Source organism: Peromyscus californicus, unplaced genomic scaffold (assembly GCF_007827085.1).
Source record: "Peromyscus californicus insignis strain IS unplaced genomic scaffold, ASM782708v3 Scaffold_7__1_contigs__length_154581171, whole genome shotgun sequence".
Classification (NCBI taxonomy): domain Eukaryota; kingdom Metazoa; phylum Chordata; class Mammalia; order Rodentia; family Cricetidae; genus Peromyscus; species Peromyscus californicus.
The window spans coordinates 41009899-41033855 of NW_026294595.1; the positions used below are offsets into that span (position 1 = coordinate 41009899).

Consider the following 23957-nt stretch of genomic DNA (forward strand, 5'->3'; position numbering starts at 1 on the left):
CCACCATACAGTACACTACATGGCTTAGAGACACCTCTGTATACCACGGCAGGAATGTGCCATGCTGCTCAAGCCTACATGCTGCAAGAGAAATAGAACTAGGAAGCTCATTTTAGCTCCATTTTAGAATCTTTTTAAAAAGCTTTCTCAGGTTTTTGGTGGAAATTCTTGCTACCAGTCTGGGCACCAAATGTAGTCAGAATGTGTCTCTGGTCCTGCCCATCCCTTCAGTCCCCCAGCTGCTTATAAAATAATCACTCAGAGGCTTAATATTATTTACATATGGTCTATGGCATGCCTCTTGCTAGCTAGCTCTTATATTTCAAATTAACCCATTTCTATTAATCTATGTTTTGCCACATGTTCTGTGGCTTACCAGTCTGCTGGCACAAGAGGGATCTCATTTATAGGCTATTTGTAGACTTGGATGACTAGTTATAGGGATCTGTTTATTGTATGGAAATCCAATACATATATATGAAAATGCAATACATATGATTCATTTTTACATGTGTTCTATAACTTAATAAATGTAATTTTATGTTTTATTTAAATGTTTATTTACTTAGTTGTAAATAGGACTAAAATCAGGGACTTCAGCATGTCAGGCAAATACTTTACCACTGCAGCCATACAACTTATAATTCTGTGTGTGTGTGTGCACATGTGTTTAGATTTCTGAGAAATATCAACTTACCTTTCTTCACTTCCATCATACATATTTGCAAGCCACATTTTAGGTAAGTTTAGCATTAATGTTTAACAAGTATTGACATTTTTATGTTTCCAAAAATTTATTCTATGAGTCAGTATAATATTCCTAAAGCTATTCCATGAATAATATTGCTATTATTCCTATTTTACAAATAGCAACGCCGTAGTTTAAAGCAATGGTGCATTTTTTTAAAGCCCAAGGTACGTTAAGGTAAGTCTTTTCTCATGTACAATGTCATGGTCCTGATTGACTTGTTTCCATGGCAGCAATTTGGCCTATACTAAATAGAAGCAGAGGACACTCTGAAAGAGACCTTGGTCTAGAAAGGAGATGGAGAGATGAGAAGGGAATTTTTTGTCTGCCTTTCACCTAGGGGTTGTACGGAAAATGACTATTTGATATCTCTAATATGACATCAGAGGAAAATGAATGAGTGAATCCACTGGGTTCCTCTATTGATTTAATACCCCTCCTGGGTTACCCTTATGGGTGGGTACTGGAGACAAATTTAGCTCCCCTGTTCAAAAAGAATTATACCTAAGATATGCATTGGCTGTATCCTTCTGTGGCCCTTCCTCTCTCAAAAGATCTTAGGGGCAAGAATTGCTGTGACATTTATGTTGAGCAAGAGGGCAAACAAGCATCCCTGTGAGGTTGAATTCAATATTTTCTGAAGTTTCCCTTTCATTGAAGAAATGGTATATTTCAAGTAGTGAAGTAGTTTCTGGGCTTTATCGTTTATGCCGCTTCAACCTTGGGACTCAAGGGCTTACACATGCTGACTCAAAGACATTTTTGCAAGTGGTTTTGTGACAGCAATATAGACTTGGAACACATCCATAAGGTGATGGAATAAAATAGACTGTTGAAAAATGTATGGTCATTTCTTCTTCAGTAGAGTCCTTAATATCACAAGGGATGCCACCATCTCTGAAACATCATCTCATTGCAGATCAGAATCTAATTTCTTTCCCATTTTCAAATTATAGACTCTGATGAAATAAAATGAGCAAGAGAGGACAAGACAGAGAATTTAATTTATTCAGAATAAAAGAGAATTAAAATAATCTCAAAAATGTTAATCCAGAAAAGTTCTCTAACAGTGTAAAAGGAGTTTGCCAAGAAAGAAGATTATGTCATTAGAATCAGTCAAGGCACATTTCACACCATCCTGGGAATTATTACAAAGAAACATATTTCTTTGGGGGGGAAAAAGCGATGTAATGAATAAGAACATGTACTGAAATGATTAGCAGTTAGTACAGTCATTTTTGAAGGCAGAGAGTAAAGTGGATTCAGAATATTGAATCTTGACGAAACACATGAGCATCTGGGGTTTCTATTGGACATTTTCAGAGTCTCATCATGATAGTAAATATAGTACCCTGTATTTTTAAATGAAGAGTAATTTTAAATTCTTAAGAAGTAGATAATGGTAACACTGTTACTGTGCATTTCACAGAACTGTTAAGTCAAATGAAAGCAGGTGTGGAATTCACCTTGTAAACAGGATCTGAAAATATGTTACTAGAGGAAGTTTCAGTATTTATTTTAGAAGAAACCATCAGACACAGAAAGGTTCCCAATGAGAAGTAAGACTCAATGTCCCAACATAGCACACCAAAAGAAAGAAACTCAGAGAAGCCACCAAAGCATTTGTTTATTAGTCCATACTACTACAGCCTTGTAACAAGATGACATTTCAGTTAAATGACAGAAGGCAATTTTGAGAAAGTTTTTTCAGATTCTTCATAAATAATTCCTACATCATCTGACATAAAGCAATCCATCTAAAGTTCCCAACACCTTGCATCATACATACAAAGAAATACATAAATTTTATCATAGTCTTGTTTGTACCTAGGGAGACTTGAGAGCAAATAAGCAAAACATAAACTAACCACGTATATTCAGTTAATTTATTTATATATTGTAAAAAAGTGTGCAAATAAGTAAGAAATAAAATTTTATAGTTTCACAGAGAATGGATTTCATGACTTTGACAATTAAAGTAAGTAGAGCTGAATTCAGACAATGTGGTACAGTTTTATAGAATACTTGATATCCTTAGTTAAAGAAGATGTCTACTGAGGACCTACAATATGGGGTATATTTCAAAAAGTATCTACCAAATTTCCTATGGTATTTTATTTTTTAATCTTTTCTTTTATTTTTTCAGACTATAATATAATAATATCATTTATCATCCTCTCTCCAAACTCTCCCGTATACTTCTCCTTGCTTTTTCAAATTTATAGCCTTCTTTTGCAATAATTGTTGTTAAACGCATATGTAAATATGCATATTCATAAACACACACACACACACAGCATATTCCTAAATACCACTTACTCATTCTATGTAATGTTACTTGTATAAGTGAGATACATTTGCTGGATTGCATTAGCTACTCAAAACTCAGAATCTGAAAGTCATTGCTCTTTAGAATGTTACTTAACCCTAAGATTTTCCTTGAGATCTTCCAAGAAAACCTGTTTCTTCAGTGTTTGTTTGTTTGTTTGTTTTCTGACCACCACCACCACCACCTGTATGATAGCTGAATTTAAGAAGGAAATTCTCATTTTAAACACTGTGTTTTTATAGCAACTTATCAAGCAGTGGCCTTTAGCTGTTCTTCTGTGACAGCCACTCCATTAAAATCCTGATGTAGACAAGTGGAGAAGGTGAGCTAAAAGTGCAGATATTTGCACAGCATTACTGTCAGGTAAATTTTTAAAGATAGGTTTTATGAACCCATTATTTACAGTCAAGGCTTTTTGACTATAGCATCTGAAATCATTTAAGGAGACAAAATGTTTTGTCAAAACATACTGCTGGGAGTCAGTGTGTAGCTTCTTTTGTGTAATTCAATTTAGTTCTGTTGTTTGCATGAAAGAGAAATTCTAGCTGGGCAGTCACAGAGAGCCAGTGAAAAGTGGCAATATGGTGAACATCAGAGGCAATTAAAATTACATGCTATGCTATCTTCATCTTATTTCTTAATAAATGGGTAATTGTATTGCAGTGCACCTGGTGACAGGCTGAATTAGGAAGATACAGGGTATCATTGCTGGATTCCTCCACCAAATTTAATCTTCATTTTGAGATCTACACAGAGGAAAATAGCCATAAAATTTTCTTTCCAGATCATATGACTGAGATATGAAGTCATCATGAGCACAGGTCGACCTATTTGACAAAGAAGGAAACCTTGTTGGAAAATAGCAAATCTCAAGCAAAAAAAACAAAAACAAAAACAAAAACAAAACAGCTTGAGATAATAAAGACACACATATCATTGAATTTCAAAGAGTTGGTGCTGTTGGCACTGTCAGACATCACCAGCATAGACAGACCACCTAGCACATACATAATCAAGAGTGTTCTAGCTCTGTGACAACACACTTCCCCCCTGCAAAGCATTGAGTTTGCATAACCAATAAGAGCTCACCTAATCATACAAATGAAAAGAAATGTGAGGAAATAAGTGTCATTATTTGATTACTGAATTACTAATACAGGTCTTTATCAAATACCTAGAATCTAAGAATAAATGAAAACATAAATGTTAGGTCAATACTCTCAAGCAATGTATATACTGGTGGAAGGGATGCGTACATAAGTAAACACAATAGACAGCTAAAGTGTTAGGAGATTAGTATGTAAAGTTTGCAATGGGAACACAGAAGTGGCCAGGTCTGTCTTGAAACTCATGTAGACATGACTTTTTAATGCATGAGTACATGCCCACCTATTGCAGCATGGGTAGACAAGATATCACACACAAGGAGTCCAAGAAGACTTCAGAGAATATAGGATATTAGGAATAAAACAGTAACATGGGAAGGAGAGTTTGGAGAAAATTAGAATGTGCACAGCTAGAAATTTATTAGGGATACTTCAGGAGTTTATGGCAGAGCCCAGGGAGTGTTATGGAGTTCCGATTTCAACACATAATGCAGAAACATTGATTAAAGAAGAAGAGAATATTCATCTTCATCTATTAAGAATCTCACTTTAGAAAAAGTGCTGAGTACTAAGGAAAGTTAAAAAATGAAATAAACACTAAATCCAACAGTTCAGGACTGCAACTCAAGAAAGAAGGCCGGGACTAAGGAAGTGCTAGGGAGAGGTATAATAGATTGTACAGGAAAGGAAAAAAATAGACCACAGGATTAACAGCATTCAGCAAAGTAGGATTAAAGTGTTTCATTGGCAGGTTCAGATCCTTAGTGTTCAAAGAGATAATTGTATATTCAGTACAAGTCATTGTATTAGTGAGGGTTCTCCAGAGTCACAGAATTTATAGTATATGTGTGTGTGTGTGTATATATATATATATATATAAATTTACTGGAACGACTTACAGGCTGCAGTCCAACAATGGCTAGTTGCGAATGGAAAGTCCAAGAATCTAGTAGGTACTCAGTCCCATGAGGCTGGGTGTCCCAGCTGGTCTTCTGGGTGTGCTGACAAGGCAAGGGCAGGCAGGTGAAGAACCTTTTCTTCTTCCATTGTACTTATAAAGGCTTTCAACAGAAGATGTAGCCCAGATTAAAGGTGTATCTTTCAGACTCAAGGTCTAGATTAAAGACATACATCATCCAGTGTTAGAATCCGGATCAAAGGCATATTGTCTTCTTGCCTCAAGATCCAGATCACAAGTGTGCCCTCCATATTTGAATTTATAGTTTATTCCAGATATAATCAAGTTGACAACCAAGAACAGCTATCAAAATCATTCAATTTTTATAACCTCTCTTAAGGTCAGTAAAAGTGCTGTCTGCCTTAGGATAAGAAACAGTCAGTTATAGTGTAGGTAATGTGCCTAAAGTTTGTCAGGCATTTTGCAATATTATCCGCACTCAAATCCAGAAATGGTTTCGTCAAAATTAAGTAACTGTCAGTTTGGGTCGTTCATGCCTGTACTATAGCCAGAATTTGGGAGGCATAGGCAGAAGTATTGAGAATATGAATCCAGCTTGAGCTGCAGGAAATGCTGTTTCTTATAAGAGCAGTGCCTGGGTATAGTTCACTTACAGAATTACCACTCAGTTTAAGGTCTGGGGTTCTAGTCACAACACTGAAAAATAGACCAAGTGATTTGAGGTATTATAATTCATATAATAAATTGGATAGGTGGTTTTTTTTTTGTTTTTGCTTTTGCTTTTATTTTACATCCCGGTCACAGTTGCCCCTCGTTCCTCTCCTCCCAGTCTCTGTCCCCCATGCTCCCTCTGTTCCCTCCCCCACAATCCATTCATCTTCTGTTTCTGTACAGGAAAGGGCAGATTTCCCATAAATGTCAACAAAACATGGCATATCAAGTTGTTGTAAGCCTAAGCACCTCACCTTGTATTAAGCCTGGGCAAGGTGACCCAGGATGAGGAGTAGGGTTCCGAAAGGTAGTAAAAGAATAACAACAGCTTCTGCTACCACTGTTAGGAGTGCCACAAGAGGACCATGCTACACAACTGTAGCATATATGCAGAGTGCCTAGATAAGTCCCATGCAGGCTCCTTGGTTGTCTATTCAGTCTCTGTGAGTCCCTATGAGGCCATGTTAGTTGATACCGTGGCTTTTCTTATGATGTCCTTGACCCCTCTGGCTCCTACAATCCTTCCTCCTTTCAGCAGGATTACTTGAGCTCAGCCTAATGTTTGACTGTGGGTGTTTGCATCTATTTCCACCAGTTACTGGATGAAGCCTCTCTGACGCATTTGGGCTAGGCACCAATCTAGGAGTATAGCAGACTATCACCAATCTATGAGTGTAGCAGAATATCATTGAGAGAGAAGGTTAGCAGGTGTTATGTTTAAATACTGATTTTTAGATGACAGTCTGGTGAAGTGAAGGCGAAGGTGTGCAGTTCTCAGCACAATTGTGCCTTACTAAAGGCATAGATCCTCCATTGAGAATGAAGTGAGGAAAGTCACAAACACAGGCTGGTAATTATACACTAAAAGAAAGCTAAATAATGAACAATAAATAGTGTTTGGGATATGAAATGAGGACTTGGAGAAAGTGAAATCCCAGTATCCAACTGGGATTTTATTCTCGCACTGTGTGTTCAAATACCCTTCAAGTCACTCAAGATATAATAAGTATGGTGCTTCCTCCACCATGAAGCCTTTGATATTCCTGTCCAAAAGCAAGATTTGTGTTGTCCATTTAGACTCAGTGTAAAGCTTTGCCTAATTCAGTTATTCTTATAATTTTCCACAATCCCTCATTTTGTATTATGTGATATGTATATTATTTTTATCCAAATCATAGTTCTGTTGAAGGAAAAAATAAATATTTTCAGCTTTATCCATAGAAATATCTATGATTAATATTCTGTATAAATTACTAGGCAAATTTCTCAAAATTTTGGTGAAATTTTTGACATCAAGGAACCTTAGAAAAACAAAATACAACCCTATGTTAATCCCTTATAACACAACTGTAGTCTCTAGGCAATGACACACTGGAAAACCCACACAGGGTCTTACTGGGCGATGAAGGGTCCACAGAAGGGAAAATAATGTTGCAATTCTGAAAACACACTAACAAATTAAAAACTATTATTATTATTAAATCAAAAGACAGGAAGCCTTTACCACAATAAGTGACATGAGAAAAGTCTATAGCAAGCAGTTTATAATGATATAGGATTTTTATACAGAAAATATTAGTTTAAATTTTGGCTTAATACAGTAAGAATTGCATTAGCTCTATAATATCAGCCCCCTAGACTCAAAGAAGCAGTCTAACAAACAAGAGAAAACGAACAGTAATCTCAAATGCATAACATCTGTTTATAAAATACTTGACCAATAATCACCCAAAGTGTCAGGGTAATTAATAACCTGAATAGTCTGTGAAACAAAGTCCTAAAGCTTAGATAATATCCTGGGTGGACCCTGCAATAGGACCAGGACATTAGAGAAAAAAGGAAGAAAGTTGAGTGAAATGTAGACTGTACTTGGTGGCACTGCATCTATGATGGTTCATTAATTTTGACAAATGTACCACGCTAATGCAAGGAGTCAATAATAAGGAAAACTCACCGTGGGGTACATGAGAATTCTCTGCACTGTTTCAAGCTAATTCTGTATATATGGTACAGTTATAATAATAAAATTTTATGCAAGAAACCCAAGGACATCTGTATAAAGCAATGTGTATTAAGCGTAACAAATATATCATACTAATATAAAATCTTATCAGTATATAAACTAGGTACAAAATATATAGAAATGTAACCACTTTTGCAATTATTCTGTAAATCTAAAAACTTTAAGTTGATTTTTAACTTAGGGATGTACAAATATGTACTTGAAGTGGTTTTCTTTTTGTCCTCAACTGTTTTATCAAAAGATATATACTACTTGGAAATTCTAGATTTCATGTGTGCATTATACCTTCCTATTCTTAGGACAAGTGGGAAAAGGTAAAACAAAATTCAATGATTCACAAGCACTTTTATTGCATGTTGTATAAATCTATAAAATGCTACAGTTCATTTAGGTAAATCTCCACAACTGATTTGATATAGAAACACACGTCATAAGGAAAATAGTCTTTCTACACAAGTGTAGAAAGATCATTTTCTCTTTCAGAATTTCTAAGTTCAACAAGACTGTCTATGCTATATAACCTAGCATTGAGATAGGTGAGCAAAGATTTCAGTTTAGGATGCCCTGAACTGCACCAATACCAAAGAATCCATTTATCTTTTAGTCTCTATTCTTCCACCTGTATGTTTGCTACTGTACTTTGTAAATGGTGTAGCCTTGACATAAGAATCCAGAGGTGGGTTTTTCTTATGATGTTTCTCTTTAAGCATAGAACATGAAGCATGTATATCTCCTTTGGACAAGAATTTCATTCCTGTGTATCACAAGCTGCCACTACAACCTTGCCATTGAAATTTCTCAGACTACAGTCTTTGTGAGCTCCATGTCTTTGAGAAGTATTTATTTCCTTTAAAAATATCAGAATATGCAAAAAAAGACACCAAGGAAAATTATTTGTATAACAACTATAGATAACATCAGTTTATAATATTTGAAAACTATCACTTTATGAAATATGCTATTTTCTCCATTTTACTAGGTGCTCCAATCATCTGCAGTATTAAATCCTTTGGATAAATTTTTGCTTTTTCAATAGTCAACACTACTTATATGATGGTCTCACAAGAAGAGTTCAGTATAAATATCCCAGACTTCAATTCCCTTGGCCACTGAAATAATTTTACATGGTGTCATGTCTTTGTACATTAAGTAAATAATTCTAACTTGGAAGATGACTGATAGATACAGATGTAGAGAGATAGATGCATTGCTAGATAATATGTAAGGTTACATATACATGTATGTAGTAACCTACTAATTGGTGTGCCCAATATAAACATTTAAATATGTAGGTTTCATATTCTGTTTACTATGTAGGTTGCCTTTGAAATACCCATCTCCTCTTTTATCATAATTCCATCAAGGATCCTGTGAGTTCAGGGAAGTGTGTGATCCAGCATTATCCAACAGGATATTTCCTTGAACTGCAGTAATACCAAAGAATTCACTTCTGACCATAATTATTGATTCCCTGGCAGTCAGTTCTTAAGTTGGATCATTCAGAATGGTTCAGGAGATTTCCATAAGGAGCAGTGAGCCTCAGGTCTCGTTTCCTTGCTGAGTGTGAATAAGGGAAAGCTTCCCTCTATCACTGCTGACATCCATCTTGGAAAACAGAGCACAGAGAATAAAAGGAACTGGGTTCTTAGTGACGCCATTGAACCCATAAATCAGCCTTTCCTGAGCAACTGCGACTGTCATTCTTTTAATTATGTGAGCCACTAATTTTTTTTTCATTGTTTCTACCAATTTAGTTTATGGTAATAGTTTCAATGAAAGGTAAACTAAATATGCAACACTCTTGAGCCAATAATCATAATTAATTATAATTATAGTGCTAATGATGTTAGTATAGCCTAATAGCCAAGAATCCACATTCTGTAGCCAAAATGCCTAGTTTTACATCTCTGGCTATCATTAATTGGCCATGTAAACAGGGTTAAGTTTACTTAATCTTGTGTCTCAATTTCCCCCTCTGAAAAAAGAGGTAATAAAGAGCACTTTCCATAGGGATACTATGAAGTCTGAAAGATGCATGGAGTGTATAATACAGTATCTGACACATAGTGTGTGATCAGTGTTTACTATCACTTTGAAATACTGAGCCAATACTGTCTGATAACATCAAACAAGTTTATTGCATGTTATGCATAGAATATGTCTACAAATGGTCTGAAGGAGTTGTAGAAAATTATTGGAATTAGAGAACAAGGAAAACAGTTTGCCTCAAACATATAGAAAATGAAGAATGTAAGTAAAAAGAAATACATCAAGCTTCCTGGGGATTCCCATGCTTTAACTCCTTATAACGATGCATTAATTCTTTTAAAGGATATGAATTATATTTTAGATATTTATGTCTTAGGCAACTGTCTAAACTGCTAGATTTTAACAGCTTGAAGGAATTATACAGTCATTTCCAAGGCATCTTAATTTAAGTTACATTGGTATTCACATTTCCTTGATGATAGTACAACACAAAATTAAAATGTATTAAACCCAAATAAATTATAAATTTGATCCAGTTGCTTAAATAATTTAATAGCTTCTTTTATAAACTACAAATATTAACAACCAGTAACAGGCACCAAACATGTAAGAAAAATGAGCAGGAAAAAATAAAACATAAAATTCTGAGCATTCAACTGTTTTCTAGAAACTGGTGGAAAATGCTTTTATTTTATTTTATTAGGAAGACGCATTCTGCCCTGCTTAACACACATCAGGAGCATAGTTTAAGAATAATGGCAGGGACCAAACTATGTGCTTAATACAGTTCTTTGCACACAGAGGGCACATAATAAATGTATTTGATTGGATGGCCAAAAGAATCTAGTTTAACATTTATTCTTCATCTAACAACTGCAACTTGCAAAGTACCCACAGAGATGATGTACTTTCAAATATTACACATGGCCCACTGAGTACAATTGTAGTGGTGCCCTTTCATAATATCTTCCATTATAATCTTCTATCAAAGCTGAATGAAATATTAAAGTGAAGTGTGCATGCAGTGATTAGTGATCTAGCCTTTCATTTCCTGAAGATTTGGGAGTGATTTGACTACTTGTATCAATCCATAAGTGGGGGAGGGGTCCAGCTCTTGCAGACTGAAAGAAATCAGGGTATAATATCCTCAAGCATTTCCTGCATGTCCTCGGAATAGGAACAAATCCAAATCATTGTATTTACAGAGGATAATATTTTCATGATGTGCTACATTTAGATCTCTTGCATTCTGTGCTTAGTATAATAATAAACAGAAAGCTGTGAGCAATGAGTGAAACGTCTTCCATCTGCTTGCTTCTGACAGATGATGTTCAGGCTCATGATAATTGGTGAAGTCACTGCCATAGAATGGAGAGAAGTTCTCAATAAATTGTGAAGATAATTGCAAACTGAAAATTTAAATTACAGCGGACACATTTGCTTTTGCTTCCTTTCACTTGTTTGGACCATCAGAGGAAAGTGAAAACAGGTCTGTCTTGATTGGAAAATAATTGTTATTTTATCAAAATCAATAAAGATCATAATAAAATTTAAGTTTTAAATACCAAAGTTGTTTAACAGAAAGCCTCCTTACTGTCAACTTAGAAAAATACTTCAATGTCAGAGAGAAGGCTGCAGATGGGGAGTTGTAAAACATATAAGATTGAGTTTAGAATGCCTTGTTTCATAAAGTAACTGCAAACCATAAACGCCTTCAACAATGGAAAGCACAGAAAGGTATTAATTAAGGAAGAGAATAAAAGAGGAATTTAGCTTTAAAGTATCAGCAAATACTAAGACGCTTATTTGATTCCTTATGAGTCTCCAATAAGCAATAAAGTCATGAAACAATACAAAATTTATACTTTGAAAAATTTATGTGGCATACCTCTTTTGCTTAGGCTACCTTTATTTTGTTCTATTGTAACTAGTTTTGCTGCAATACTCAGACCTACCTTGAACTTAGAATCCTTTTGTTCTGGCCCCTTAAGTGCTGGTCTAACATGTATGGAGTACCACACTCAATGAAAAGTCTGTGATAAAAGCATGCAGTGTTGAATTATCACATATCTCCAAAGTCTGGCTGGAATTATATTTCCTTTGATATTTTAGCAAAGGGACATGGGGCCCTTTAGTTAATAGGTTACAATTATCTATGTTAATTTAAAACTATTGACTGGACTGTGACAGTATTGGGCAAAATGAATTTTGTGAGTATGTGGGTCATTTATTCACTCTCCAACATGAAACATTATGCACATGTCAACTATTGCAAATTTAATACCGGGCTCAAAGGTATTTATAAGGATTATTTCAGTAACTAATTATAAGCAAAGTATTTATAACAATCATCTTCAGCCCTGCAAATATTTTGCTAGGGGCATTTTGAAAACTATGAATGACTAGACCCTAAGCAAAATTAATTATATTCTCAAAGGCTCTACATGCTTACTTTACTTCTCCATCTTTTCCAGAGTCTAAAGTCCTATTGCACTGGGCCTTCTGGAACTTATGATCCTTTATCAACACATCTTACTTGTGATATCTGCTAAGCTCTTACAGTACCATGTGGTGAATTAGAGCATGGTGTTTTTCCTTCAGGTATTTCACTTCCAGTGGATGGAGCACTGTTTGATACAGATGCAGAGGGTCAATGAAGCTCACACTACTCAGATGCAGCACTAGGGGCAGAAGAGGGTCCTTCCCAAAGCTTTGTCAGGACACTGGTTCTGCCAAGACCATTCTCTCATCTCTTGCCAGTTCCTGCTTTCAGTGGGTTGGTCTCTCTTCTCCCCAGAAGATGTGTTAAGGGATTTCATTATACAGCCATCTCAAGCATTAAGATGGTTAAATGCAAATGTTTTCTTACTCTGAACCTTCACTCATGAAGTCAAAGGTTGCTAAAGTAAAATTGGCAGATGCTGCAGAAATGTGGCTTTTCACTAAGATAAAACTTTCCATCTTTCAAGGAAGCTCATAAGTCACAGGTTGTCATTAAAAGAGATAAAACATTCCATCCTCTAAGGAAGCTCCTTAAGCTTGGGAAATAAACATCTCAAAGGTTTCAGGAATTCCCTGAAACTAATCAGAATCAATAATAGGCCTCCCTCTCTGTGTGCCTTTAGAAGAGGCAAGGACTGCTGGAAGACAGATTCAGAGAAATTGAGCTGCTTAGAAGAAAAATACCAGACCAACAGAGATTAGCAGAACTACCTGGGATAGGCTCAGGGCACCTGAGCCGCCCAAAGAAGATAGTTTCTAGCCTGTTGTGCCTCCTGCAAGTTGCAGAGTGAATTCCAGGTTTCCAACTTTGGTTATCTGATACCCATGCTGCAACAGGATTTAGTGATGCCTGTCTTTGAGTTCTTTCTGCTCCTGTAAATGACTCTTTACCTATATTCCTGTAAGAAAACCCAATAAAACTACTGGTTCACCCAACTGGATTTTGTGCTACCCTTCCTTTGGTTGGTCATGTGTTTCCCATCTGGCATGAGTAGGTGTTTGCTCACATCTCCCCAAAAATGACATTGCCCAACAGTAGGCATTCTAAGTATGCTTTAAGACCATGCACCTCAAATAGCTCCTTTCATGAAACTCCCAATGATAACATATTTTCCTAATCCACCCATCATCTTGTCCCAATAAATGTCCACTTAATGCTTCTATTAGTATCTGCTCACTGATCAATATCCCACAGCAAAATATAAATATGTCATAAAATATATTCACTTTGAATTAGACTCTAGTTTATATCACATAATAATTGTATCAATAATAAATTTCCTGGCTTGGGTCATTGTATTGTGGTTATACATAAGAATGACCTTATTCTTTGAAAATATGCAATGAACTATTAAGAAATGGAACATGCTAGCTCCAATTAATATTAAGTTGATTCAGGAAAAAAGAAAAGGAAAATAAGTGAGGGAGAAGTGAGAATGAGAGTAAATGCAATGCAAGGGCTAAGACTTGACAGGTTAAGTAGAAGCTGGTGTACTTCTGGTTTCCCCAGAGTTGCGGAACCAATAGGGTGTGGAGAAATAAATTAAAAAGAGATTGGCAAACCATTATCTCAGATATGAAGATTTTAGTCAGTAGGTAGAGAAAACTCCTAAAATTTGTGTTTAAAGCTGGGTTAATTGAAAGGATGAACGGTGTTGGTTGGTCAGCCGAAGAGTCACAGGCTACAGCAGAACCCAATATTAGTTTTTGGAGATTTATTAGAGGGAAGGGGGGAGAGCCAGGCCTGGCAGGGGGAACAGAGCAGGAACAGAGAGAGGAAACACAGAAAGATAGGTGCAGAGAGAGAGCGCAGGGGTCCACATCTGGCTTTTTAAGGCTGGTACATGGTCGACCGTACCCACTGATGATGTAAGACGTTAGACCTGGAAGAGTGAGAGCAGGACCCTAACATTACTGTCCTAAAAGTCTTAAGTTATTTAATAAGACACCATTCCATTTTTTAAGTATATACAAGATATCATCAGAAAATGCACTTTGGAAGAAATACTAATTTCTAGGCTGACAAGATTTAGAATCATACACATTTATAAAGATTGCAATATTAAGTAACACCTATTTATGAAGATAGCTTATTATGCCCAGAATTTTATTTCAGTCAAGGCTGGTTTTATGCAAAGGACTTACCAGTAGTGCATTTTCAACAGTTTTTGACAGTAGATGACAGATGGGATGACTCCTTCACAGTCCTTCATAGTCCTGGACCCTAACTACCAGACACCAGGAACCCATGTCCCCTGCTGTCCTTGGGGTGGGATAGAGATATGCTCTGATGGAGATTTACATAGAAAGTTTACTTAAAATTACTGATCCAACTGAAGAAATCACTTTGCCAATTTTATTGGTCAAAGTTAAGAGTTGATGGACATTTCTCTGCAGGATTTTTAATTATCAAATAATAGTTACCATGGTCACAGGGAAATGTACAGAATGTGGAGTTTTACTGAGGAGACTTGAAATTGCATTCAATGCAACCATGCTATTTTTCGAATAATAAAACCTGAAGACAAATAAAGGAGTCTACACTGTGAACCCACAGGCAGGGGAAGACAGAACACAGATACCTTCTCTTTCAGCACCCAGCCAAGTACTTCAACCCTTGAAGATCACCTGTGATTTAAAGAGAAAAATAAATGTCTTTCATAATTTTTTTTGTAAAAGTGCAAGAGGGAAGGAGGAGGAAGAAAGCAAGACATAGACAAGAAGATGGACAGGAAAAATAAGAGGAATCATAAAGGGGAAAGGAAGAGAATAAAAAATATTTACCTGGCTCTTGTTTATATATTTGTTTTAAATTATGTGTATATGTATGTGGGGAGTATGCACATGTGAGTGCAGGTACTCCCAGAGGTCAGAAGAGGACACCACCAGATTCCTCAGAGCTGTAATTACAGGCAGTTGTGAGCTCTCTGATGGTAGGTGTTGGAGACAGAACTCCTAACCTTTACAAGCGCAGTATGTACTCTTAATTGCTGAGCCATCTCCCCAGTCCCTAATTCTTTGTTTTATGTATTGAGCTATGCACGGATTAAAGGAATTCACATTAGTAAGACTCAATCATTTTAAAAATAACAGAAGTAGGCCAGGCAGTGGTGGCACATGCCTTTAATCCCAGTATTGGGGAGGCAGAGGCACGCAGATCTCTGTGGGTTCAAGGCCAGCCTGGTCACTAGAGCGAGATCCAGGACAGGCACCAAAAGTACACAGAGAAACCGTGTCTCAAAACACAAGAAACAAAAAACCAAAAAAACCACAAAAAAAAACAGAAGTAATAAAACCTGTTACTAACCAACTCAATTTTTTTGACCTCTGGAGTTACCTTGGTTATTTTACAACAGTGGTAGACATCATAGATAGAGGCATCTGCATTTGAATAATACTTCATATCTGATTTAACACTCCTCTTCAAAACAGAGGAAAGTGTTAAAATAGATATTTCAAAATTCCCTCTCAATCAGACTTTAAAAGACAGATATTTGAAAGCTATTAGGACAGTATTAAATGCTCCTCTTTCAAACATCTTCTTTTCCTACTGGCAAGCTGCTGTTAAAAATTAAAGGGAAAAAAAAAGAGGTCATCTTTTTGTGCAATACATTTCTAATGGACCTGAAGCCAAAATAAGTCACACTAAATTATGAAAGTAAATGACCTCCCTAGAAATATTATACAGAATTCCAAAGCACTATAAGGATTTTTCTGTGATCGTTTTAGCCTTGCAGCCTGAAATTCAAAAACTTGCATTTAATTTTAGATTGCATATATCACCTTTTAAATTTTCTTTCTAAAATGATAGATCATTTTAAATAATAGGACACCTTTAGCTTGTATTTCTTCAAGTTCCTGACTGCCAATTCTTTATTCTTTTCTATAAAAACTGGCATGGGTGCAATTAACTGCTAGTATTTGGAGTTTGTGACCACAACGGACAAAACATTGACCTTAATTTAAGAGTCAACGCTTAAGCTCCATCATACTTCATATGTGAAACAACTAATCCAGAAAGTTTCTGTTCACACGCTAGTAAGATACTGAGTTGAGGGGTGAGGAGGAAAGGTTGAAAGGAGATAAGTCTTCGGATTCCTGTTTTTAGAACTGTTTTGGATAACCACATCCTATCATCAATACATCTTTTAGCAGCTTGCTGACAGGTGCACCTGTTTGCTGCACAGCTCTTTCCAGAGTCACACAGGTGTCTAATTGAGCAACCAGTTAAGGATAATGTGAATACACTGCCGCCTGTAAATCACTAGGTATTCTTACACAGAGACATCCTTTGCTAGCAGAGGATCTCACGGACCTTCTCTATACCAGCTTACTGAAGATGTTCTTATTATCATCATTGTGGAGATTACTGCTGCATCTGCTAAGATTAAAAGAAAAGGTAGACAATGATAGCTTGATTTCATAACTAAGGCTTGTTAAGCTAAAGATAAAATTTTTATGTTATCTGTTAATTCAAGTTGAAGTCTGATTGGTGTGGAAGAGAACAATAACAAAAACAAAAAGCCACAATGAAGTTAATATGTACAACCCAGAGACAAAAAAATATTCCTACGTAAGTTCAGGGAGCATGCTGGATGTGTGAGCAATAAGCCTGTGCATTTTACCTTGCTTAAAAGTGCTCTCAAAATATTCATGTGACTTTTATTTCAGTTTTAACAACATTCGCTGTGAACTTTTAGATGCTATTCTGGTCCAAACTGTGTTTTCCATGCAAAATATTACTCATCTGGCCCATACTTACCACAGCTATTTCATATTTCCTTTGATTAGTTTTTCCAATGCCAATGAGGATTTAAGGACATCATGTTGATTTCTTGTGTTTCTTACCACAGTTTTAAAATCATGAATGTAAATTTTGTCCTGCATACCACATTGCTGTGGCTGAGAAATGCAGTAAAGTACTTAGTTACTATATTTTACTGTGGACCCACTCTCAGGATCATGCCCCCCAGAGATCTGGCACCTGCACAACTCTGAGAGTGTCTCCATGCTTAGTAAAAACCTGGAATTTAGTATAGAATTTAACTAGTTCCATGTGTTCATAAAATGGTATTTATGGGTGCCAAAATAAGCTATGTTCCTGGTATACGTTATTTCTAATTATTTATCTTCTCAAGTACAACTATAAAAACTGGGAAGGACAAATACATATTATTTGAGCACACTGGCAAAGAAAAGATAATAGGAATTTGAGATGGTTATCTGCTAAGGAAATGGACATCCAGCAGGGAATTTTCAAACATTTGCATCACCATTGTTCTTAGGATATTTGCCAATGGTACTACTATTAATATACAAAACTGATAAACAAAACTTTACCTATATAAGTCTGTAATATGTGTTAAACATAAATTCTAAAATGGAGACCCAACAGTGAGAGATCATCATGTACATTTAACAGCAGATTAGCCAGAGCTGTAGTGACAACACATAGAATTTCCAGAGTGAAATAATGAGGTAAACAAGACTTTATATATACATATATGGCTATGAATATATACATAGAGGCTCGTGGAATGAAGACCTTGTGTATATGTAAATCAAGCCCCCAAAAGGACAAAACCAAAAAGAATGAGAAGAAAAATTTCAAAATCATTTAATACAAATTGTCTAAACAGATACAAGAAATGTACCTCAAGAGTGGTAAAAAGGTCTTTGACAAAGTAGAACTCTTTTATCTTTCATGATAAAAGTCTGAGAGAGATTAGGAATACAAGGGAAATGCCTAAATATAATACAGGCAATTTACAGCAAGCCTATACCTAACATCAAATTGAATGGAAAGGAACTCAAAGTAGTTTCACTAAAGGAATAAGACAAAGTTGCCTACTCTCTCCATATCTATTCAATACAGTACTTAAAGTTCTAGCTAGAGCAATAAAACAACTGCAGGAAATCAAGGGGATACAAATTGCAAAGGAAGAAATCAAAGTATTATTATTTGCAGGTGATATTATAGTATACATAAGTGACTCTAAAAACTCCACTAGGGAACTCCTACAGCTGATAAATCCTTTAGAAAAGTGGCTGGATACAAGATTAACTCAGGACATCATGGGCCAAGAAAGAAATCAGGGAAACAACTTTTACAATAGCCACAAATAATATAAAATACCTTTGGTTAACTCTAACCAAGCAAGTTAAAGATTGTATGATAAAAACTGAAGAAGATATCAGAAGATGGAAAGATATCTCATGCTGGTGGATTGGTAGGATTAACATAGTAAAAATAGTCATTCTACCGAAAGCATTCTACAGATTCAACACAATCCTCATCAAATATTCCAACACAGTTCTTTATAGATCTTGAAAGTACAATTCTCAACTTTATATGGAAAAATAACAACAGCAACAACAAACCTAGGATATCTAAAGCAATACTGAATAATATAAGATGTGTGTCCCACCATTCCTGATTTCAAGTTGTACTACAGAGCAATAGTAATAAAATCCACATGATATTAGGATAAAAACATACACATTGATCAATGGAATGAAATTGAAGACCTAGACATAAATGTCACTTATGGACACCTGCTTTTTGATACAGAAGCCAGAAATACACATGGGAAAATGATAGCATTTCAACAAATGGTGTTGGTCAAACTGGATATCTGCAGGTAGAAGAATGCAAATAGACCCATACTTATCACTCTGAACAAAACTCAAGTCCAGCTGAATCAAAGATCTAACCTAAAACCAGAAGCACTGGAACTAATAGAAGAGAAAGTAGCCTTGAACCCATTGGCATAGGAGACCAGAACACCAATAGCGCAAACACTAAGATCAACAACTAATAAATGGGACCTCATGAAACTGAAAAGATTCTGTAAAGCAAAGGTCATCATCAATCAGACAAAATAGTAGCCTACAGAATAGGAAAATATTTTTACCAACTCCATATCCAGTAGAGGACTAATATCCAAAATATATAAAAACTCAAGAAACTAGATATCAAAAAATGACCCAAAACCACAATTTAAAATAGAGAACAGATCTAAACAGAGAATTCTCAATAGGGAAATCTCAAATGGCTGAGAAACACTTTAAGAAATTTTTTAATGTTCTGAGCCATCAGGAAAATACAAATAAAAACTGCTTTGAGATTCAATCTTACACCTGTAAGAATGACTAAGATCAATAACAAAAGAGACAGCTCATGCTGGTGAGGATGTGGAGCAAGGATAACATGTCTTCATTGCTGGTGGGAGTGCAAACCTGTATATCCACTAGGGAAATTAATATGGTAGTTCTTCAGAGTGTTGGGAATGAATCTACCTCAAAACCTAGCTATACCACTCTTGGGCATATACCCAAAGGACTTGCCATCTGCACACAAGGATAACTGCTCAATCATTTTCATTGTGGCTTTATCAAATAGCCAGAAACTAGAAACTACCTAGATATCCCTCAATAGATAAAGAAAATGTGGAACTGAAAAAAAAATCATTCTAAGTGAGGTAACCCAGACCCAGAAAGATAAATATGGTATGTGTTCACTTATAAAGGGATATTAGCCATTAAGTAAATGACAACTAAGCTATAATTCATAGACCCATAGTTATTAAGTAAAAGTGAAGGGTCTAGGGGAGACACAGAGATCTCTCTGCATGGAAAAAACAGAATAGATTTTGTGGGTGAACTGAGGCAGGTGGAAACAGGAGTGGAAGAACCAGGTGGGTGATAGACTAGCAGAGTAAGAGAATGTGGAAAGGGGTGGCTGGAATTGAAGGGCATTGGGGAGGTGGTGTGAAAACAGTGCAGTGGAAGATTGCTGGAATCTCTGAAGGTGATCCTAATGAGGGCTCTGAGTAATAGGACCACTTTAACGAGAGACTTTGTTGTAACATGAATTGCTAAATGGTCTTATTATTATTTAAAGAAACAGAGCTAGATGTTGGGGTGAAAGCTGAAAGATGAGAGAAGCAGAGCAAGTCACAGCCATCTCACCTTGCTAACCCCTCAACTGATTCTGTTTCCTCAAACTGAAAGCCTCTGAGTCCTCACCCAAATGGAACTCAGTTGAACTACTTGCAGCCACCAGTTTATCTCTATTAAATCTTCATTCTAAAGAAAGAGCTACTTACTGTATACTCACACCTATATAACTTTCTGTGTCCTGCCTCTCTCCACTGAGCTACATCACTTCCTCTTCCCGCCCAGTCTATCACATCCTGTCAGCCTGTCTGTATAGACCTCCAGACCTCTATGGTTAACTAGTGCTGGGATTAAAGGCATGTGCTACCATGCCTGGCTCTGTTCCCAGTGTAGCCTTGAACTGACAGAGATCCGGATGAATCTCTGCCTCAGGAATGCTAGGATTAAAGGTGTGTGTCACCACTGGCTGACCTCTATGTTTAATATAGTGACTGGCTTTTCCCTCAGATTCCCAGGGAAACTTTATTTGTTAGAGCACAAATAAAATATTACCACACTTTGTTTCAAAAAGTAAAGTGATGTATAATTGAGAAAGACATGTAACCTCAACTTGTGATCTCCATATAAACATGCATACACATACACCCACTTTGAATGAACATATGTACATATGAAGACAATATAGTTAAAATCTTATTGAACATGAGACAAAAATAATAACCATAGAGGAAAACTGACTTTGTACTTATTAGGAACCACCAATCATCAACTATATCACATTAAGGAAATGAAAATTTAAAACTTCAAATAAGAAAAAACTCTATGTAATTACTAATTGCTGACAAAGAATAAGGACATAGAACATTTATTATACTAATGTACACATATACCCTAAATATGTAAGTGTTTGAAGGAAAATTGGCCCACAAAAACAGAAACAAAAAGATGATCAAATTTAAAATGTGGAAAATTCACAAACAAGTTATTCCAAAGAAGATATCCAAAGAGCCAATAAGCATAAATGAGTGCCTGACATATCATGAGTCACCTTGGTAACACAAATTCAAGCCAAAACTTCATGCTAGTACACTGTGGTGGTTTGAATAGCAATATTCCCCATAGACTCATATTTAAATGCTTGGTCTACAGTTGGTTGAACTGTTTGGGAAGGATTAGGTGTGGCCTTGTTGGAGAAGGTATGTCACAGGGCATGGGCTTTGATATTTCAAAAGCCCACTCCAGTTGTCTTGCTATCTGTCTCTTGCTTTTGGGTCAGGATGTAAACTCTCAGCTACTGCTCCAGTACTATGCTTGCCTGACAAGTTTATATTCTAGAACCATGAGTCTCAAATTGAATGCTTTCTTTTAGGTTGCCTTGTTTATAGTGTAGCTTCAAAGCAATCAAAAAGTAACTAAGACATATGCATGCTCTGTAAAATCTAAGGTTAACAAAATAACACTGTCAAGTACTTGCTAAAAATATATACAAACTAAAACTTCCAACCTTCTGAGATAACTACTGGGAATATTATCCAAGCTAAGCATGTGTACACAAGTTTCCACAAAATTCATTCTTTCTAAAACTCCTGTTTATGTGTGTTTTGTTCCAAGAGGCATATGCAATAATCTCCAAGTCATATTATTCATCTAGAGTAGCCTGACATATTATAGTTGTTATAAGAATATAATTGGAAACTATACAGAAATAAAATTGATCAAGTTTCTACAACATACAAGAAAATGGTTAAATCTCACAAAATTATCAGTGAGAAGATCTAAGCACACCAAAGTACATACATGTATATCTTTCAAAGAGTGGTCATGGTAGTTTATTGTAATAGAATTAACAAGATAATTTATATTTTCAGAAGGCAAGGAAAGTGGAAAATTAGTTATGAACACCATAGGTATGACCGATTGTCAGTTTATATCTGGCTTGAAATGTAAGAATGGAGTATAAGATGTGTCACCTTAGTAAGACTTCATTTTCTCATAATATCTATGTGGCAATTTCTTAAATCTTATGCACACATGCAAATGAACACATAAGCAAAAATGTAGGGATACAAGCATATAGAAATACATGGACATATACATACATATATGTCATATATACATACATACATGTGTATTTGCTATGAATTCATACACACATAAAATTACAAATTGTAGAAAATCCTACAAATACATGTTTGGGGATATTTGATCACACTGTGAACCCCAAGTTTGCATTTTTACTGTTTAAATAAAATTAACCTTGGGTCAGGAGGTTGAGTTAGCAACTAGTTGACAGAAAGTAATCATAGAGTATCAGAGGACACCCAGGAGAGACAGAAAGACACAGGAAGTAGTAGGGAGGGATTTGGTGTGGTGAGGCTTTTTCTGGTTTGGTGGAGCCAAAGCATGGGTCTTTGGGAGATGCTAGCAAGGACAGAGGGTTAATTAGTTGCTACTCAGCCTCTCAGAGCTTGAAGGTTTTCACCTCAGTCTTTGAATCTCAAATCTTATTTATGAATAGAACAATAGAAATTTAGTTAATGCTATCTTAATGACAGCAGCAGGGCTCATGCCTGTGAGAACAGAACTTCTGCCTAGTGAGGAGGCCAGTGCTTGGAAATTGTAGGAGGGGCTTGAGTCACCACTGACACTGAACACAAACAGTAAGAAGTCAGCAGATTTGGTGAGATACCTGTGAAGTCTTATAGGGGAGAGTTAGATAATATTAAAAAGAAAAATATTTCCCACATTAAGAATATGGAACGTCACAATGCAGGACACTAGTACCCTATATAATGCTACTATGAAAGGTTCAAAAATGGAAAATTTAAATGAGAGGATAAATGACTTAGCTGGGATTGACATAGTATTAGTTGTAATTACTATCATTTGGTAGTTAATAGTTTATCCTTTAAAAGTGGTTTGATAACTGTGACAAACATGGTAATTTGACTGATAAGATACATGCTTTAGAAAGACTTACTACTACTAAGATACAAACTTTAGAAGGACCTACTAATGAAAATAAGAAGAATACTTAGATATAGACTGATGAATTTAGAGCAGAACCTTCCACACTCTTGCATTATGAAACTGAAGAGGAGCAGCCTAAGATTATTAGAACATCAACTTTAATTTATCCAGTTATCATACAAGAATAATGACCAGATTATAGGCACCCTAAGGCTATGCAGAAGTTAATTGGAATTCTGTAAAAATGCTAGATTTGAAGAGATTTAAGGAAGTAGTTGTTTCATATAGAGTACATTCACCCTTTATGAGGCAGATGTTAAATCCATTGTCCACTAGGAATAGAATTGTTCCACAAGAATAGAAAGATTTAGTTACAAAAGTATTGGAAGCTTGTCCTTAGTTACAATGGAGAACATGGTGGAGAGAGGAAACTAGGGTCAAAGAACAATGAGGTAGGGCTAGAGGTCATGAAATTTCACAAGTCCAGCTCCTTGGTGAGGGTCAGTATGCTAATTTGTAAAGAAGGTCAATAATTGATGATAACACCTTAGCTCTATGCCATATAACAGTTTTGAATGCTTGGAATAAGGTTGGGGTATTAGGAAACGGAAATGAGTCTTTTACTAAATAAACTTAAGGCCCAAAATAAGCCTTTACTAATTTTTTGCCAAGATTGACTTCAGCTGTAAGTGAAATGATATCAGATCCAGATGTTAGACAAATATTAGTTAGATTTTTGGCTTCTGAAATTACTAAATCAG

The 23957-nt window shown here is 35.9% G+C and overlaps 1 long non-coding RNA gene across 3 annotated transcripts in view; it reads right to left on the minus strand.

Annotated features, from left to right (window-relative positions):
- The window catches only part of LOC128101367 (uncharacterized), a 119346-nt gene that overhangs the window by 82799 nt on the left and 12590 nt on the right, over nt 1-23957 (minus strand). For 2 of the 3 annotated variants that reach the window (XR_008215078.1, XR_008215079.1), the window contains exons 2-4: nt 14910-14955; nt 5083-5297; nt 3746-3904 (exon numbers count right to left, since the gene is read on the minus strand). This is a non-coding gene — a long non-coding RNA (uncharacterized LOC128101367). Of the gene's footprint in view, nt 1-2355; nt 3905-5082; nt 5298-14909; nt 14956-23957 lie in introns of those variants that run through there. The other variant, XR_008215077.1, reaches the window with a different exon arrangement.